General features: G+C 41.4%; 1 long non-coding RNA gene across 1 annotated transcript in view; it reads left to right on the top strand.

The window, feature by feature from the left end:
- Positions 1–17,254, top strand: part of LOC113460020 (uncharacterized) — a 62,905-nt gene that overhangs the window by 695 nt on the left and 44,956 nt on the right. The window contains exons 2-6 of the long non-coding RNA XR_012582382.1: positions 676–886; positions 2,024–2,183; positions 5,541–5,724; positions 9,869–16,274; positions 16,586–16,689. This is a non-coding gene — a long non-coding RNA (uncharacterized LOC113460020). The remainder of the gene's footprint in view (positions 1–675; positions 887–2,023; positions 2,184–5,540; positions 5,725–9,868; positions 16,275–16,585; positions 16,690–17,254) is intronic.

The following is a 17,254-nucleotide window of genomic DNA, read 5'->3' as shown; positions in this document are numbered from 1 at the left end:
TCCCTGAGGGGACCCTTCTTCCTGAGGCATCCCTTTTCCCTCAGCCTCCCTGGCCCTAAAAAGTGTTTCAAAAAGAGTAAAAATTCAGAGCTGTAGCTGGCACACAGCAACCACCCTTCACAGCTCCTGTCAGGGCTGAGGTGCCAGGTCCCCTGTGCTGAAACAATTTAAAAACCATCCCAGAAATTATCCTGCGAAAGTCCTAGAAAGGTCTGTGGGTGATGGTGTTGCTGGCCCTGATCTGTGCTGGAAACAGCTCATGGCTTTGGGATGGGAAAAGCTGGGTGTGCCTGTGTGTAGTAAATACTCTGTGTGTAGTAAATAAACACACAGGTCACTTTCAGGGTAAAGGCTCCAGCTCTGGTCAGTTTCAATGGAAGCGGGGAGTGGAGGAAAAGCACAACAATTTGTCAATGAATAGATTCAGTTTCTGTCTCCTGGCTGGCAAAATCAGGCTGGTGTGAAGCTGAGAGGTAAAAAGGCTGTACATGGGCTAAGGGACAAATGCGAGGTGACAGGGACTGGCCATGCCTTCAGTCAGACATGTGAAGGCTTGGGAGAAAAAATTATAACTTCAGTGGTTGCAAAAACTCTGGTCCCACAACTCACTTTTTTTTTTCAGGTTGGCAACTTTTCATCCCATTTGCATTATTCTCCTTGTTTTTTCACCTACAGGGTTTGGTTCCTGCAGCATACCAAAGCCTTCATATTCAGAGCAGTGAAACCATTTTTATCTATGCTTTGTCTGACTCTGGTTGATTTTCTTGCAACCTGAGCTCAGTGTAAAGCCTCCTTCTCCTTCCAGAGATGGGAAGTTAACACAAATCTGCAAATTCACACAAATCTGGTATTGTGAGTGTTCCTGCAACAACATATCATGGAACAGGTTAGCAGCCTTGGCATTTAGCTTTTAATTACAGTCTGATCTGTGTGTTTTCAACAGAAAGCAGAAATGTACAAAATAAGATAATTTAGGGGAAAAAAATAGTTTCCCAGGGAAGTTATTAATGTCCCATCCCTGGAAGTTTTCAAGACCAGGTTGGATGGGGCTTGGAGCATCCTGAGCTAGTGAAAGGTGTTCCTGCCCATGGCAGGGGTTGGAATGAGATGAGCTTTAAGGTCCTTTCCAGCACAACCTGTGATTCTGTCTGCACTAACCATGGCAGAGCTCCCACTGTTTTGCTTTTTTTCAAGAATGAGTAAAAGTCTTGATTAACTTAAATCACACTTTTGAATTGTGGGGGGAATTTTTTTAACCTTCACAGGTGCAAAATTTCATAAAAACCTGTAGAATAATCTTCCTGTTGCCAGCTCAGGAACAGATTGACCAGAATTCCAGGGTGGATGCTATTTCAGACTCTCTCTGATCACCACTAGAGGCACAGGAGTTACCCAGCTCCTTCTGCCGGGTCAGGATACAGTAAAGTAAAAATGAAATAATTAATGGCATGTTCATAGGATGTGAATATATCCTGAGCTAGTGGAAAGTGTCCCTGCCCGTAGCAGGGTCGAGATGACCATTTTAACTCAAAACAGCTCGAAACATTCCAGGATTCAATGACATTCCTCCGGAAACTGCTGGAGTTGTGTTTGCCCACACGATGGCATCGCATGTTTAGGAAGTTCCCCACGCTGCGGGCTTTAGCTCCGCTCCTCGCGGGCTTGGATTCCCCCTTTACGCACTGTGTGTTAGAAGTAAAACCTGTGTCATAAATTAGTTTATCCCCTTCCTGTTAACTCTACGTGAGGACAAAACTCTGTTCTTGGTGGAAATCCCTCCCTGGGCTACATGAGCAGGCTCTGGAAAAAGTCTGCTGTGTGTTTGGTTTCCATCCGTGTTAATGAACTTCCAGAAAGTGAAACGTGCACAATGAGAAAAACAATGTTATTTCATTCAAGTTAACTTTTTCTTCTTTAATTTATTTTCAAAGGTTAGTCTTTCTGTGGATGTATTGCTTCACATGCAATTGGATTTTTACATTTGTTTGATTGGTTGTGTTTCGTGTTTTATCTCTTCCTGTAGGACTTCTTTTCAGTCTGGAGATACAAGTCTTGAGATTCTAGTCTTACTGACCTTGCACTGACAACCAGCCAGCTAATTCTGATTGACCAGCATCATCTTCACAAAGAAATGATGATTTCAAGACCCTTTTCCTCCAGAATCAGTCAAAAGCTGCTGAAAGGTACCTGGCCTGGTTTAGCTCCAATTTATCCTTTTTTGTTCAAGCCTTGCCCGTTTGTGACAGAGCTGGCTGTGAGCTGTGGGTTTGTTTGCCCTGCCCCTCAGTCTAACCCGAGCTTCCTGCTGCTCCTGGATGGAGTTTTGTCACTTCCCTGTGACATTAGGCTGTAAACTCCAGCTCTTAAAGCCACGAGATACTCACATTAAATCGCACAGATTATGTTCCTGCTGAGGGAATTTCCAGGTCAGAGGCTAACCAGCCTTTCAACGCCTGTTCTTTGCACTGTAAAAAGTCAAGCTGGAAACCTGGTGCGTAAGGGCAGCAATTCGCAGCTCTCCTTAAATGAGTCGTCACTTCCTCATGTGTATTTTCAGCTACTCAGCAGAGCTGGGGAAGTGTCTCGAGTGCTTTGTTTCTGCCAGTCAGAAAGTGAGAATACACTAAGATGCCTTTTAAGGACATTTTAGAATACACTGGTGTATAAAAAAAAGAGGAAAAACACACAAGTAGGTTCTATTGTGGCTAATTTTGTGGACTGATGTTAGACCTGTGTTTGATTGCAGAGTGAAAAAAACAAAAGCACAAAACCCCAGACTATTTATTTAAAAGACTATATATTTTTGACTTTAATAAAATGGAGTAGGTTTGGTTTTATTAGTTTGCCAAGACCACAGAAAATTTAGATGACCTTAGTTCCAAGTAATTCTCATTTCAGTTCAAGTCTCAGTTCAGGTAAGTCTCTTTCAGTTAAAATAAATTATTTCAAGATAAGAAAATAGAATATAATTTATGAGCTAAGCAGCCCTGCGTTTATATCAAGCACATGTGGTTTACCTCAGTTATCTTTTAGTTTCTTGAAAATTATATTTTCTCCTCTCTTGAGTTGGAAGAGAGAAATTTTGCAGCTCATTAGTTTTGTATACATATGTTAAGGTTGTTACTCTCTGGTGTCAGTGACTCAGAGTCGTTCTGATTCACCTTTGATATGATTCATACCTCGCACTGAGCTCTCACTGAAGGCCAGCTGAGAACGGGACCCTGCTGTGCCAGAGACTGCAGACAGACAGGATTTCTGCTCCAAAGAGCTTATAATTAGCTGCACTCACACATGCAGTGAGCAGAACTCCAGCCCTCTCAGCCACAGGCATCTGAGAACTCCAGAAATGGCATTATCACACCGGAGGCACTTTTCAGCAGGGTATTTTGGGGTATGTTCACCTCCTGGGAAGGAGAGATTGGCACTGTAGGTCCAAATAAGCCATTCAGTTTGAAGCTCTTGCGGCCTGGAGTGCAGATAAGCCCTGCTGTGTCACATGGAGGAAACACAGCTGATGCTTTTCACTTCCCAGTTATTACTCAGCATTTCAGTTATATTATATTGCAGAACTTTGCCCTTTGCAATAGAGGTCACATTTGAGTTAAAAGAGATAAATTATAAAAGGCCCTTCCATGTTTTAGGTTCTAAAACAGAAGTTTCTGAACACAAAAATCATTTCACCCCTTTTAATGCCATTAGGCTCAGTGTTTCCTGTATTGATGGCACATGAAGTTTCACAAGGCATCTGCAGTCACAGTGAAATCCTGCAATAATATTTGATTAAACTAGTGGTAGGCTCGGCCCTCTGATCATCTGTAGGTGACCTCAGCACAAAATCCTTTTGACTTTAAAAGGTATCCTCCAAACCTACCCCTCATGGCCTTTTATGTTTGTGTTGTTCAGCTCTGCCTGTAACTGGCTGCTGTAGGAGCTGTAACTTCACAGCTTCTCACCTGATTTGCCTTCAAGTTTTTGTAGGATTGCCATATAAGGGTAAAAGAAAGTCTGATTCTCACCCAAACACAGTCCTTAGGTAGTCACAAAGGAAGTTCTGGGTTTTGCAAGTCTTTGTACTTCCCTTTACAAACCCCTCTGCCTGCTGGTAAGCAATTCTTCTATAAAAGGAGAAAGGGTGCAGTGAACAGATGAAATCTGATTATTGGGGTTGGAAGAGATGTTTGAGGTCACCTCCAAACCGTTCTCTGATTCTGTGATTAGAACATGCAGTATTTTAGAAAATGTATTTACAGGTGAGATAACATTCATATAAACCACAGCCAATTCAACAAGGCAAACAGTCCTTAACAAGAGAACCTTTTCCACCAAATATGCAACCTCTGATGCTGAGAAATCCTACACAGCCCCTTTTGTTTATTTTCTGCTTAGCCCAGGCCTAGTTTGAATTAAATTCCAGATTACTTACTGCATTACCCAACTCCTTTGTTTTGTTTGCAAAGGTTTGTAATCTGTGTTTAGTGAGAAGCATAGAGGAATACAACAAGCTTGTAACTCAGTAAAGGAGTCAAATGGTAGAATTCTGAATATCAACTGTCTTTGGATTTGCTTCTTTTTTTTGTTTGGTTGGTTTCATTTTGGGTTTTTTTTTTAATTTACAGGCTGCTTTCTCTGAAGGAATTTTAGAATTTGTTGAGGGTATTTTCTCCATATGAGGAAGTCTTCCATAGAAAATACATAACTTTAGCTGTTTCCATATATAGTACTGCAGGATGGAAAGCAGAGGATGCAGATGGAAACAGAAGGTCTCATTTCCTCATTTCCTCAGAACACAGCTTAATTCCCTCTATTTCAAATGTAATGTGGGCAGCATTACACACAGCAACACTGTGGCCCAGACTTTCTGTTCTGTCTGTGAGCAGGGATCCCTCACAGGGTGTTATCACAGTTGTCTCCTTGGGGTCAGACTGTTTGGTCTGCTGACCCCAAACCCTGGAAGTGCCACCACCAGCAGAAACAATGAGGTGCAAACACAGTGAAAAACATCAAACAATTTTAGAGCACTGTATGGCTAACAAAAACATGTTTGAGTAGGAGATGGGAAAGTTCTGGTAACATTCCTGAACTCATTTTCACTCTTGTTCACCTCTTTGTGAATGCAGACTCTTTCTCCAAACAGTGGGAGAAAACCCCTTGAAACATCCTAGATTTGTGAGGGAAGGCTTTTTCAGCAGGGCAGCTGTGTTTCTTGGCACTGTGCAGTATTGACACCCACCATGTAACAAGAAACCAGTGTTTTGTCCTCTGTTGTATGGAAAACCCTTAAGTTTTGAAAATAACTGATGGAAACATGATCATGGCTTGTGATGTCGAGAGCCATTGAGGAAACAAATAAATTTCTTGTAGTTTCAGGGGTTTATACAAGTGGCATTGCCCTGCTTTGTTACATGCAGCTCCTTTTCCCACACAGCTTCTTCCCTTCCACCTGGGCTGGATTTGATCTATTCATTCTGTGTTTGTTCTTGTTGTTTGTGCAGCACAGTTTGTTTTCCACTGTAACTCATCTTTTTGACTGCTTCCCATAGTTCTGTCCTGGTATGGAGTGTGTCTCTCAGAGTCCAGAGCCTTTGGTTACCTTTCACAGAGTGACCCAGAGCCCAGCATGGCATGGTTATTGCCCAAAAGAAGACCAGTGCAGGTTGTGGGAGCACCCAGTTGTTTCTGACTGCTCAGTGTGGGGATCTCTGCTCCAAGAGTATCCAGGAAAAGGTGAGACACCAGATCAAAGTGTGGGAGAGGAAGCTGTTCCTGCCTCATGCCTTTCCCAGGAGTGTATGTATATATATTTATACACACACACTATATATAGTAGGCAGTCATGTCCTTGTACATCTCAGCTTTGTCAAATTGCTCCAATAAGTTCCAGATTGTTTTTTTTCAAAATTTTGGGTTATAAAAGGCTGGTTCTGGAGCAGCTTCCTGTGTGATCCAGCTGGATGGAGTTTTGTCACTTGCCTGTGACATTAGGCTGTAAACTGCAGGGTAACCAGCTCTTAAAGCCACAAAATACTCACACTAAATTGCACAGATTATGCTCCTGCTGAGGGAACTTCCAGGTCAGAGGCTAACCACCCTTTCAACACCCGTTCTTTGCACTGAGAGTGTAAAAAGTCAAGCTGGAAACCTGGTGATCCAGCAGCTGGATCCTGTGTGATCCAGCAGCTTCCTATGTGATCCAGCAGCTGGATCCTATGTGACCCAGCTGTGCTGCCTGCTGGAGCCATGAGCTGTGGGAGGAAGTTAGGACAATAAACTGCTCCATCTCAGTGTTTGTTCCATGTGTGGGTACTCCAGTACCTTCATTAAACACCTGTGGCAGATGTGTCCCCCACAGATGCTCTCCAGAGCAGAACACAGCAGCTTTCTCTGTGGTTTCTGTTTTCAAGTTGTGCTTTTTCACAGGGGAGGGAAACCATCATTACCAACAAGCAGTCTGAAACTGCAATTCCAGCTCTTCTGCCCAGTACAAAGAGCTGATAAAGGTCAGCCTGGCTCTTTACAGCTTGGGCCTAATTAGGCATTGCAAACAAGCAAGAGGATAACCTGTGCTTTCATACTGAGGAAGGTACCAGTGAGATCAAGATAATGGCAGTGAGCTGGGACAGCTTTGAAGGGCTGCCTGTAAATCAGCTGCTGCTAGAGGTGACTCAGAGCCTGTGTCCCCAGACAGGGCTCAAGTTGCAGTTTAAAGCAGCGATTTCCAGCACTAAACAGAAAATGTGTCACAGGAGATCAGAGTCCAAGCCCAGCTCTGCCTTTAGGTAGGGCTCTGTGCTGGCAGCTGATGTGGGGAAGGGGAGATTCATGGTGGGAAAAGAAGGTGAAGTGGTGAAATGCTTTGTGTAAATGGTTGGGATTGAAATTTTTAAAAAACTTTATTTTTTTTTTCCCAAGGTCTGTCCTTGTCTTGCTCTATGGCCTCAGGCAGGTTTGTTGTTCACTTGTACATCTCTTCACACAAAAACTGAAAGAGTACATGGTGTAATGGCCCTGATTTTATTGCAGAGCTGTAGCAACATGCCTTCTAACAACACAGGGAGGAAAAGTTACAGCACTGTTTCTACAAGCACCCCTAGAGCCACCCATTATCCCCATCCTGCAGAATCTCCCTTCCTTAGGTACCTCCTCTCAAAGGCAATGCCAGGCTGTGAGGCTGCACAGAATAAAACTGGTTCCAGTGGCTTGGAATGCATCAAAAACCCCCCTGACACTCAAAAACAGCCACAAATCTGGCAGAGTGTGAGGCCAGCACCAAAAGTGGGTGTCACACGATACCTTCTGCCACTCAGGGAGAGCAGGCTTGTTTCTATGGCTACTACTGCCTTTCTCTCAAATGCATGAACCACTGGTGCTGATGAGATCATATTGTATTGCAGAAAAAAAATATTTCCTCACATACTGCTTTACACTGCAGCACTTGTTGAGCTAGTAAATACCTGACTTCCTATGATAAAGACATTTTCCACTTAACGTATTTTTACAAAAGGGTCGGATTTTCCTCGTCTCTGATTTATAAATGCATCCATTTTGGCCTCGAAAATCCTTGTTCTGGTTTCCATGACAACAGCTCTGATTTTTGAGACTATTTCTTCCCCTTACTTCATCTTGGGTGGGGAAGAGTTGCTGTCCCCTTCCAGTAGCAGTGCAATGGGCAAACAAAATGGTTGTCTTGGAGGAGAATCTGCAGACTTGAAGCCAGAAACTTCAGCCAGTTTTTTGAAACACAAGTGAGAAATGGCACTGCTAACCTAGCACAGGTTTGAGTCAGATTTTTTGTACGTGAAAAGTCAAGTGCATATGTAATTCCAGGAAATTTTAGTCACGTACCACCCAGTCATATACTTAACAAACTGCTCTGGTATCCCTGAATAGCTCTGTGTTGGCACACAGCAAAATAACCAGACAAAGAGGATCCAGCCAGTCTGTTCATATTGTCACTTTACAGATTAATTAGTACTGAATGCACTTTATTACTTGAAATACACTCTCACCAGCTCTATTTTTTCCCATTTTCAGTACTGAACTGCTAGGACTGTCTGTTTCACAGATCATTCATGGTAAGGCATATTCCTTCAATGTGGAACAGTGCATTTGTGACCATGGGTAGTAAAGGCACCATAAATAATCCACAGCTGCTCAGTGCATTTTGCACTTTTAACATTTTCAGGAAAAATGAAGATAGACAGCTGCTGGTACTCTATGGCTGAAGTGGTTTAGTAATTGCTCTTCTAAAATGATAAAAAGGCCTTTTTTGCAAACTCCTCAGAAAATCCCTGGAGAGGTCTTGGTTCCTTTTCCCTGCAGAGAAGAAGCACAATGGACCTGCATCCTTTTGGGTAATAAGTACCTTCAAATGTGCTGTCCACCCAAGTTTCAGATGAAACTTCTCTCTTTTACTTACTGCAGAGTTTTCCTAATTTATGTGGGTAAAAGGCATTATTTACCATAGTGTTAAAGGTATCATTGTATTATGGCATTATAATCTCATTTTAGCTGGCCACAGCTTGATAAATCACCTACCCATTCCTGAAATAAGTATGGAATTGCTCCCATGTCTAATCCAAGGCTGAAGATTCCAGCCCATCTTTTGAAGCAGAAACCCAAGAGCAGGTCAGGTATTCTCCACTAAGACAGAAGGCAGTGTATCTAATTCAAGATGTTTTATCCACTGCATTGTAACCTGTCTGTAATTCACATTAGAGGCTGCTCTGTGACTCTTCTGTCCTCACCTGTGCAGTCCCTGACACATCTCAGGGTAAAGTGAGATTATTGCTGAAAGCCAAGAGCAGTTAGGAGTGAATCAATACCAGGCACAACACAAAAGTGGTTCAGTGATTGCCTTAAATGACCACGCACAGGTTTTGCCTTCTGTCATGACTAAAACATGCTGCCCATGCTGAGTCCCTTGGGGACAGTGAAGTCACAGCAGCACCGTTTCAGCTGTGCAGCCAACCAGAGACAATGTGAGCACCCTCCTTTGCTGTGCCCTACCGTGACATGCAAGGGAGATTAAAATGTGAGTCATCTGCTGAAAAAACACTGATCCTGAGGCACTAGGACGGCTCTTAAGAAAGGTTTTGCATTCTGTAAATATTAATTATGAGTGGTGAAGAAAGCAGACACTATTGAAAACAATGAAACCTATGCAATTTCAGCTGCATTTTTAACTTTTCAGATATCAATGTTTCCATCTAAATTGCTCTCACACTTAAAACGCTTCAGTGGTTTTATAACCCATTGAAAATGAATTTTTACATTTCTGGATTTTTTCATTTCTTTTGGTACAACTTCATGTGATACTGCCCTCCACAAAAGTGTTGTGTTGAAAGCCTAATTTTGTTTGTAGTGCTGTCTGAATGGTCCTGCAAATAATTAATTGATTCCTGCTTTTCATATAGCCCAGAGCAAGTTTAGAGGAAATAAATGTAACATGAGTTAGTCATCCTTAAATAATGTCAAAGCAGGGAGCCCTACATTGGCAGCAGGCTGATAATAAGCTGTGCAGTGCTATCTCCAGTGAAGCTTTGCTTGTGACTTCAAATAAATTGATGAGCTGTCATTTATTTGTTTGTTTGCTTTTTCTCAGCGGGTGAATTTACAATCTTCTTGCTGAAGTATCAATTATTCTTGTAGAATTGAGTAGTAATGTTTTAGGATTATGCATGTAGAGGCTAAGGTGGTTCGAGACATGATGCAAATAAATAAGATACCAACTCTGTTAAGACACCTGTGGTAGGTTTGTTTGGGTTTTTTTTGTACTAGAGATAAATATTATGTTACAGGAACAGCAAAGAATGGGATTAAAAAGAATCAGCAGACCTGATCTAACCATTTAATTCTTTATTTTTTGCAGGCTTCTGCTGCCAACCATCTGCAGCTGCTGTAGGTCAGGCATTGATCTGACCTCTGAGGGACAGAAATTCATTCTGTTCCCTGCCTGCTCGTTCAAGGCTTTTTATCCTGGCATTTAAATTGGATTTTATTCAATTTTATTTAAATCCACTGTATCAACACTTAATGAACAGAAGCCCTCCCACTCTGCTCTGTGGCATCCCATTGTATAGCAGCCTTTTATTCTTGTGTGTGCTATGCATATTCATGTCCCTTAATCTTTCATGCTAATGTGCATTTCCCTTTCCCTTTCTTTTTCTCTTCTTGATTATCATTAAATACCTGGATGATACTTAAATCAGTCAGAAAAGCCCTGAGAAATGCCACATACTGGAGAACAAATAGTTTATGTTTAAAAAGCCCTGAGCATGGGAATATCTGCTTTTCAGGCTGAGGGGCTGTTCTGGCCAGCTCTGAAAAAAAAGAGATCTCTTGAGAGAAATAGATTTATGGTGCTGGTGGTGTTTTGATTTTGAACTTTGATGTTGAAATTGGAGGTTCAGAAATGAATCCTGTCTTCTCTGTAGTTCGTCTCTGCCCTGACATGATAATGGGTCACTTGGAACAATCAGCTGGCTTCATTAATTATTAATCCTAACACATGGCAAAAGCAATCTGGAGATTGGCTGGATGTGTGGGGGTCTGTTGATGGAAATGTAAAGGGGGCAATTATCAGTCTGAAAATAAATGAGGGTGGCAAGTGCCAAAGAGAAGGGGGAATCAGGAGGCTTAGGTATAGCTGGAAGAATTAAAAGATATTTTATCTTACAGTCAGATTTATATCTTAAGTTACATTAAAGTGAAAATTCCTCCAGCAGGACATGTAGTTCACATGGGGATTGGGTTACTTGGCTGAGCTGTGGTCTATGCAGATATGCATTTATAAATGTTCACAGGAATTGTGAGACTTGCTGAGTGCATAGGAAAAGCAGTGAGCTGTTCACTTTTAGGAACTGATACCCAGTTGGGCAAGAATAGAACCCTTATCCATGCATTGTAGTGGCTTCCTGGGCATTTATGCTGAGGGGAGAAAACACAAGTCTTGAGACATGGAGTAAGAGCTGCTACATGACATGAATGCTGTTTGAAGGTGACTTTTTATCTGCACAGACCTGGGTGGTCTAATGGATAACTACTCATTGCCACTGCAGGGAGGGAATGTGTGCATTTGCCCCAAAGTGTGGTACAATGAGAGGTTTTTTTTTCCTATGGCCTCTCCCTCTGCTTCAGAACAGGAGCTCATGTTCTGCTGGTTTCAAAGGGGCTCTCTGTACACTTCCTTTCTGTCAATAACACATTGGTGAGGTTTGTGCACAATAACATCTTATTTTAATATCTTAAAGAGCCCTTCCTGGGAGGGTGGTGTGTTCCAAACCCCTGCCTGCCCTGTGATGCATTGCTGGGTCTGCTGCTCCCTGGATATTGTCTGGATTCAGTTCCCAGGTGAGCTCTCCCTCCCCACAGCCATGGTCCCCGTGGCAGTGGAGCCATCTGTGGCACCTCCAGATACCTCACCTCAGGTTTTCCCTGCATTATCCAGCTCCAGTGGCAGTGGAAGGCAAGGGTAGAGAGGTGAACAACTCCCCCTCTCAGCCCCAAATTGCTGAGGAGGGCTGGCAAACCACAAAGGGCTTTCTCCTGCTCAGGCTGTGCCACGGATTAATGGAGCTCCAGACTGTCTGATGGGGTTTTTCCCACAGAGCAAAATATTAACTAAGTCAATTTGATTGCATTTTCATTTCTTGAGGGAGGTGCAGCCCACACATCCCATTGTGTGTGAGCACAGACAGTCTGCTGAAGCAATACTGTGTTATCTCACAGAGCTTTGTGCTGCATCTCCAGCCCTTGCCTCTGCTGTAAAAGGAAATGGAAATTCTTGCTCACAAGACCTATGTGACAAAGAAATAAATTCTTGTAAAGTCAATGTCCCAAAGTTAGGAAATTACAGTATCTGCTGCAGCAAAATGCTGTGATAAACCCCCATCCATCTGGAATGTTTCCATAATCCACTACAGATTGCCAATTAATTGCATACTTAGTTCAATGTAATAAGGACAGATAATAGGCTGTATTAGTGTAAGTCCCTCAGGGGCAGTGGAAATACATCACAATATTCCTAAATAGTGTATTTTTATTAAAGCAACGCCTGCAAGCTTCTGTCTGCTCCCAGAAACCTTTTGTGTGGGGAGCTGTGCATGTAATGAAAGGCCAGATTTACAGCACACACTCCTATTAAGTGAAGCACTTAATTGCTTACTTCAAGTACCAGTTCAAATAAACTGAACTCATCTATTTTCTAATTAAATGTGGGAAATTATAGTGTGGCTGGTTGGGACACAAGGTTTTTAAACCCTCTTCAAGAGCAGGAGGAACTGTAAACAGTGTCTTATGCTGGTAAGATTAAAATGAGGCTGAAATCACAGAAAGATCCTTTGAACAGTGGTGTCTGAAATATTTAAGATTTTGCACACATAAATAAATCACTTTTTTTTTTTGCTAGCTTACAAAGAATCTTTTGTGGCCATTTTGGATTTAGACTAAAATTCCTATTAATTAAACCAATTACATAATGAGAAGTCATAGCTTTTAAATAAACACATGTAATTCATTTTATTTGCATGAATTGGGTTTTTTCTGTGCTCCACTGAACATAATGCCCATGATGACCTTTTTCTGCTCACAGGAGATTGAATATTTTACTGCAGTGTTTCTGGGATGCAACTTGGTAAACAGCAATTGTTCTCCAGAGGATAAAAAATGGGAAAATTGGTTTGGAAATCAAGTCAGATTGTCACAGAATTATTAAGGTCTAAGGAAATTATGTGTATTCATTTCATTTATTGCTACACTTAGTTAATCTTGCATATCTGTGACAACCACAAGAGAGTTGTGTACTTATTCAGTTTTAATTTTCTGAACATTTTGTGTGTATGTGTTGTATAAATGCAATATTTTAGTACCCAAAGACCAACTGCTGGGTGTAGCTCTGTACCTCCATGTGAAATCACTGCTGTGGAACCAGGGATGGATGCAGAGTGTTCATTTTAAATGGAATTACCTCAGGAAAGTCTTGGATTGCTCTGGAACGCCTGGGAGGGCTCCCACTGCAATGCCTGTGACTTATCTGCCCCAAAAACCACCTGATGGTTTTCCTGTTGGTTTTAAACACATTCTCCTGTGGATTTTTCAGAAATGAGAAAGCTGAGCACATTTAGAACAGTTTGCTGCTATCAAGAACCATTTTGTCTTTGCTGTTTCCTTCTCCTCAGGCTGTCACATGACTGATGAAGCAAAAATTCACTCATGAGCCACTACTTGTAAGAAGAGACAGAACGAAGCTGAGCCTCCCTGCCTCCTCATGTATTATACATGTGAAAGTCATGATAATTTCATAGGATTTCACACTCTAAAATTAATGTCCCCATGACCCAGGGCCTGTGGATCTTCCTGGTAGCAGGCACCACATGAATTAATCACTCAGCTCCACTTTTGTGCTCAGTTTAGCCAATTCCCAGGAGTGCCAGGCATTACATTTGCTGGTTCCAGCAGGGGATATGTTATTTATTACCCCTGGAAACATGGAGCACTCATGTCCACAGGGAGGGTCAGCTTCCATTTAGCCTCCCCCAAGCCCATGTGCAACAGACATTATTGTTTTAGCATAATTTAGCTTTGTTATGCTGCTGGGGAGAAATTACTTCAGTAGATTATCACTAGATGGATGTTTTCCTCCCTTAAATGCAAGGTTTGAGTGTTTTTTGCTGTTCTCAAATGGTTTTTATACTATCAAACTAGAGAATCTCATTCCTGTAATCTAATCAAAGATGTTAATGTGGAGAGCAGTGGTTACTGACCAAATAGAAATCTGCCACTGTCTCTTTTCAGTCCTGATAAGACTCTTTGCTTTTAGCTGAAAACCATCTGGGAAGTCTCTGCATCACGTGCAGCACTTGCCTGCCTTGATAAAAGGTTGAAAAAGTACTGATTAGAGCCATTTGATCTGGCTTGGAATTCAAGTGCCTATAGAAACTCCCTCTCACAGTGCAAGATAAAACTACTGGTAATGTGTAACAGATCTCAGGAAGCTTCTTACACCTTCAAATAGGAGGGCAAAGCTTCCTGAATCTAAAAATCTGAATTTTACAGCAGAATTCCACCATAATTTCTCTGTGCTAGATATAACTTGTTCCTAGTTAGTATTTTAATTTTTTTTAATCAACAAAAACTTTTCTGTTTTGCTGCCCCAACTGAGCAATAGTAAGAGCTGACAAACCTTTTATGTGTGTGTGTGTGTGTGGAGATCTGTATTTAACAAACAGCACTCTTCTCCCTCCAGCCCTGCAAACACACTCTTGTAAATCTGAATCAAAACCCATTCAGGACATTTCATCTTAAGTGGTTTCATCTTACTGTAATTACCAAGTCATGTGAGGAGTAGCAAACAATTGTCTGCACAACAATGGAGATGAAATAAAGATAGCCTCTAATTAATTCCATCTAGGTTATAATTAATTTTGACTGAGTTGCTCAGGACAATATCCTTAAGTCTCACAGGCTGCTCTAAAAGGGGCTGATCACCAGCTGCTGCTCTTTGATTTTCAGAGCAGATGGGGCTATTTCCAGCTATTGCTTAAAAGGAAGTGATGAGGAGGAGGGTGGGCAGTGATTGATTGGCTTTGAGCAGGCCTTGGGGTGAGACTGCTGGAGGAAATGCTCTGTATGAAAAGTACACTCTGATAAGGTCTTTTGAAGATTTTAGAGATGTTTTGGTTTAATTTATCTTTAGCTTTGCAAGCACTACTTTTTTCTTCATTAACAAAATGTATGATTAGTGATGGGGTGCCATGTCAGTAAATATTTCATTATATGCTATGTATTAAGTGGCACATAAGCATATTAATTAATCATATTAATGAGCATATAAGGCTTTGGGTCACAGTGTTGGTAAAGGTGATGAAGGATACAAATATGAATGTTTCTAGTCCTTGCCATTTTGTAGAAACAGAAGATGAAAAATATCAGTTTAGATTGTTACTCTAGTTCTGTCTGTCAGCAGAGAGTTGTTCCCAACCTCATTATACAAGAGGCTTTGGTAAATAATGCATTAAATTTAATTTGGGAAATCCTGCCACTTCCTTTGTTTGCTGGCAAAAGGCAGAATTCTCAGATGGATTTGTTGTTAGAAATTATTCATAATGTCTGCAATAAATAAGACCTGGTTTGCTAGTAGACTGTAGTCATTAGGAGCAATGGATTTACCAGTGTGGCAGTTTCTCACACACCACAGTATTTATTTAGGTTTCTGACTGGAGAGCATCTAGAACTCCTTAATACCTGGCATGGGCTCAGTTCTAAATGCAGAAGGTGAAAATAGAGGTTGGAAACCAACACTGTCTAACTATCTCTGTGTAAAAAGACAGCAGATGTGTGACAGCCTCAGAGCTAAAATTTTCAAAGCTGAGAATTTGCCTTTGGGGAGGGAAAAGTCAAAGTTATTTTCACATTATGCATTTCAACAGGAATAAATAGGAAGGTTGGGGCTTTAAATATTAAATAATGGTGCATCAAATGTGTTGTCTAGGAATTTCACGTTCAGTCTGTATTTTCCTGTGCTAAATCTTCTTTCTGCTTGCTGTCGTTTTGGTTTGCTGCACTTTCATTGCTGTAATGTACATACCATCCTACTAATTGCTAAAGATCAGTGCCATGTGCTTTTCTAGGTGAAAACCCCACAGAAAGCAGTGTTTAAAATCTTTCTTGTTCATATATGAGAAAAGAAATTAGATGAGCAATCTCTGTCTTATGGTGGGGTTTGAAGCTGGTACCAAATGCTTTCTCCAGCAATCATTTCACTGTGAATATGTGGCTCCAGTCCAAACCAGTTCTTGTTTCCTGTTTAGTCTGAGGGAGACAAGTCACAGCTCTGGTTTTGGGAAAGCACTGGTGGGGTGTGTGGAAACACTGCCTGTGTTTTCTGTTTGTGTTACCTTGAATGTGATGGCTGTTGAATCTTTTTTGTACTTGTTTTTTTATCCTTTCATTCTTTTGTTTGCCCTACAAGTAATTTTCTGAACCCAATGAGTTCATTATTATGCTTTAATCAGCCTTTCCCATAATAGAAGCCACACAGTTTCACCTAAAAACCCTTGTATTGAGCTCAATAATCATGTTCCAATTGTAAAGTGTCTTTTTTTGCCCTTTAACACAGGTGCCCTTAAACTCTTTGGTTTTCCCAAGTGTGTTTTTTTAATTGTAGGCTTGTCAAGTACAGTTTGACATTGGCTACGTGCCTTCACTTGCTTAGTGTCATTGCTGATTTCTCAGGGAAGAGGCATGGCCCATCTCCTCTAGAAAGCTGTTAAATCCAGGTGAATCTGTCTGTGTTTTGAAATAAATTAAGGTTGCAAGTAAGTTTTATTTCCCACTTTAGCAAAATTGTGCTTCCCTTGTTTGCAGTTTTAGGCTCTGTAAAGCATTGCAGGGCAGCTTCCCTGCTCTCCTGCAATTCCAGCCTGCCTGGACAACAGGAACATTTTGTCTCCTGGGACACCAATGTGCTGAATCAGTGGAGCCATGGGTTTCAGCCTAATATCTGTCCCCATTAGAGTGGGCAACTAATTCAGCTTTTGGTCTAAAATGAGAACTTAATGACTCACACATTTGTTCCATTGCTTCAAAGGATTGTTTCATGCTGGCAAAATCTCCCATGGCAAAGTCCAAGAGAAAATTGAAGGAAGATCTGCAGTTTTCAGAGTTTTGCATTCTTGCTGTTGGCGTATTCAGGTATGTTGTTCAATTAGCCCTAATTCCTTTTTATCTATTTGGAGGATTTGGAGGAGAAATCCCTCTCAATGCACTAACAAATGGTCAGACATGCCCACGGCTCATTACTGAACAGACACAGGAGGCCTGTCCTTTCCAAGGTTTCCAAGATATTTCCTTTAGCAGGAAAAAAAAGAGGAGAAAGAAGAACCCACATGGAACTCTGAAATGCCTCCCTGACAGTTCTCAGTGCTAATACAGTTTTTGCATCAGGTTGGGATATAAAACCTTAGTTTAAAGGGCTTTATGGAGATGTGTTAGTGTTCTAAATATTATGTTGAGAAGAACAGCTGCATGTGTTTGTGCTGGTTCAAGGCAGGTGGGGATTCTCTGACTGAACCTTGTGAGGGTACAGCAGCTTTCCACAGCCACCCATCATCAGCATTGGTACCTAGTTCTGCCTAAAGATTGTGATTTCTGTAGTGATTTTATTATTTTAATTCTTTATTCAGTAGCAGTGCTGTATTGATGTATTCTTTCCTTCTAGTTTCTTCTTCCAGTTTCACTTTTTCCTGGTTTTGTCTTG

The sequence above is a fragment of the Zonotrichia albicollis genome, chromosome 13, assembly GCF_047830755.1.
Source record: "Zonotrichia albicollis isolate bZonAlb1 chromosome 13, bZonAlb1.hap1, whole genome shotgun sequence".
NCBI lineage: Eukaryota > Metazoa > Chordata > Aves > Passeriformes > Passerellidae > Zonotrichia > Zonotrichia albicollis.
This window is presented reverse-complemented; position numbering and strand designations above follow the sequence as displayed.